Source organism: Schistocerca cancellata, chromosome 12, assembly GCF_023864275.1.
Source record: "Schistocerca cancellata isolate TAMUIC-IGC-003103 chromosome 12, iqSchCanc2.1, whole genome shotgun sequence".
Taxonomy (NCBI): Eukaryota; Metazoa; Arthropoda; class Insecta; order Orthoptera; family Acrididae; genus Schistocerca; species Schistocerca cancellata.
Window position 1 is genome coordinate 119184511 of NC_064637.1, and position 3730 is coordinate 119188240.

Here is a 3730-nt window from a genome sequence, read left to right on the forward strand (position 1 = left end):
AATTTCGGCACTAGTACACTGTATATCCACCTTTCGCAGCAATGCAGGCTGCTATTCTCCCATGGAGACGATCGCAGAGATGCTGGACGTAGTCCTGTGGAACGGCTTGCCATGCCATTTCCACCTGGCGCCTCAGTTGGACCAGCGTTCGTGCTGGACGTGCAGACCGCGTGAGACGACGCTTCATCCAGTCCCAAACATGCTCAATGGGGGACAGATCCGGAGATCTTGCTGGCCAGGGTAGTTGACTTACACCTTCTAGAGCACGTTGGGTGGCACGGGACACATGCGGACGTGCATTGTCCTGTTGGAACAGCAAGTTCCCTTGCCGGTCTAGGAATGGTAGAACGATGGGTTCGATGACGGTTTGTTTGTACCGTGCACTATACAGTGTCCCCTCGACGATCACCAGTGGTGTACGGCCAGTGTAGGAGATCGCTCCCCACACCATGATGCCGGGTGTTGGCCCTGTGTGCCTCGGTCGTATGCAGTCCTGATTGTGGCGCTCACCTGCACGGCGCCAAACACGCATACGACCATCATTGGCACCAAGGCAGAAGCGACTCTCATCGCTGAAGACGACACGTCTCCATTCGTCCCTCCATTCACGCCTGTCGCGACACCACTGGAGGCGGGCTGCACGATGTTGGAGCGTGAGCAGAAGACGGCCTAACGGTGTGCGGGACCGTAGCCCAGCTTCATGGAGACGGTTGCGATTGGTCCAAACCGATACCCCAGGAGCAACAGTGTCCCTAATTTGCTGGGAAGTGGCGTTGCGGTCCCCTACGGCACTGCGTAGGATCCTACGGTCTTGGCGTGCATCCGTGCGTCGCTGCAGTACGGTCCCAGGTCGACGGACACGTGCACCTTCCGCCGACCACTGGCGACAACATCGATGTACTGTGGAGACCTCACGCCCCACGTGTTGAGCAATTCGGTGGTACGTCCACCCGGCCTCCCGCATGCCCACTATACGCCCTCGCTCAAAGTCCGTCAACTGCACATGCGGTTCACGTCCACGCTGTCGCGGCATGCTACCAGTGTTAAAGACTGCGATGGAGGTCCGTATGCCACGGCAAACTGGCTGACACTGACGGCGGCGGTGCACAAATGCTGCGCAGCTAGCGCCATTCGACGGCCAACACCGCGGTTCCTGGTGTGTCCGCTGTGCCGTGCGTGTGATCATTGCTTGTACAGCCCTCTCGCAGTGTCCGGAGCAAGTATGATGGGTCTGACACACCGGTGTCAATGTGTTCTTTTTTCCATTTCCAGGAGTGTATATGATTGCTAAGTATCCACGGTTTCGGTACTTCAGTTGGCCTTTCAAGACACTCTTTATCTTCAGTGCTGAAATGCCCTGTTTTAAATGCTGCAACGCAATTCTTCACAGTGGAGCAGGAATGGCAGTCACCACCCCATGTAACAGATATATCATTAGAAATTTGTTTGGCCATGTTTCCTTTAAAAAATGCTTAAACGTAAGACGACTCTTTTTCACAGTGTATCGTGTTCACTGCAAATCTGTACAGAAAAATAAAAAGCAGTGTTATTGCTACGTAATTACTATAACGCGTAACGAAAGGAACAAGTATACAGGGTGTTCCAGCTATCTTGTCCACCCAGAATATCTCTGGAACAACAACAGCTATTGGAAAACGACTTTCACCGGTATCAATGTAGGGCTGGGGCCCATGAATGTACATATTTGGAAACATTCTAAAACGAAAGCATATCTGTTTTTTAACACAAACTTATTTTTTTTTTTTAAATGGACCTCCTATATTTTTTCTTCAGCAATCCACAGCATGACAAAGCACATACACAATGGCGTTGATTGCATCGCAATATTCCCATTACATCCCAAGATATTGAGACGCGAAGTTGACGCTTGAAACACCCGACATGCGCTGCTAGCGCACGTCCTGAGGCTCAGGCGTGAACCCCATGCTGCCCGTAATCGCGATGTGATTGACATGTGTAACCACACCTCCATAGTTATCAAGAGATCCGAAACGAATAATACGGTCTGCTGCCATCAACTCTCATAAGCACATAATGGTTTCCCTCTTGCACGTTTTACGTATCTACGTACACAATATGAACCAGTACCGATCGGTGTACACCCGTCAGGTTGTCTTATTTATCCTGCACACCCAAAATAAGGTTTATCTAATGCGTTATATGACCCATTGTGCCTGTCGCGCAGGGCCTGGCTCTACCTAGTCAAGTGTCCAACGTAGTTCCCACTACTGCCACAGTTACCACTTCGCCTTGTTTATGATTTGCGACCTATGCAAACTCCTGTACTCCACCACCCTCCGAGCATCCAGTTTGTTGTTGCTTTGGCGTGCAGTACAGCGCTTGTCAGTGTAGTCGTGCATCAGAGTAATCTAGTGACGGCACGGAGGTAGTACACATTGTGTTGTGGAACTTATACCGTAAAGTACACTTGTCCACAGTACGAGCAGCCTTTAGCGGCTCACCATCTCTTAAGTGTTCATGACGTCGCCTTCCGGCTAAGATCTTTTTTAATATGTGACTTGTAAGTACTGCATCTTTTCGAGTCGGTACAAACTTTAATTTTATTAATGTACTATATACCTAATGTTTTAGTACAGGTAGTCTAATGCTGAAGACGACGCTCATAGTAGCGTCGAAACCAGGTCAATTTTGACTTAATATTTGTGACCGAGGGCTTATTTGTTACAATGTAAAACGAGTAAAGTTTGACAGCTTGGTTGATCGTGTATGAGGAGGCCTTTTCAATTTTATTTGAGTTAATTATTTGATTTCTCTGTACGTGGAATGTTGTGTGCGGTTTTTCTGTACAGTTAATATACGACCATAGCTTGAGGCAGCACCTTTAGGGAACGTTTTGAAGGGACACGGGTCCTTCTCTCTCTCTCTCTCTCTCTCTCTCTCTCTCTCTCTCTCTCTGTGTGTGTGTGTGTGTGTGTGTGTGTGTGTGTGTCGCGTCTCTTCCTGGAGGCCGGTTGCGTCCAGCGTCGGTACGGATTCCGGGCGCGACCTCAGATTGCAGCGGTCGATGGGTCGGACCAAAGCAGACCCGCGACAAGTCCGTGATGCGAATGCGGCCACTGGCTCCTACTGGATGGCAGGGATTCGGGGAGGGGGGTGGGAGGGGGGGAGGTTCCGCCCTCGGGAAGGCACGGGGCGTCGCTGTGGTAGCGACCAGCCGTCGCGTCACCGGGCCAGGCCTGAGCTGTATGCGGCGACGGCGGCGTCTACCGGAATGCTAAAACCACTCAGCACTTTCACTCCTCTAACGACGGGTGCTCTACTAAAGTACGAATCAGCGTCACTGAGATCTAGGTCTAAGTGGAGCGCGGGGAACACCTGACCGTTTCAAAAATAAAACTACGATTCAGGAGATGAAGTAAATATTTATGTATAATGTTAGATTACCGATTTTTTTTATGAAGAATTAGACGACGGGCAGTTCGACTTTATGACACGCAATGGTACTAGAGAGTGTAATTGTTGTGGGTTGGCAGGAGAGCCAACACCGGTATGAGAGGAAGCCGAAAGGCACGCGTTTTAGCTCACGCAGGCTGGCGTGAGATCTGGAACAGGACAAGGAAATTAGACTTAGAAAAAACTGACGTAGCTGGTGGAATACTTAACTTTAATCCATAAATGGTGAACGACGCTCTTGACGGTACTTGTTTTACAGTATCAATAGTAACTGGTAATGGCGCCTTGCTAGGCC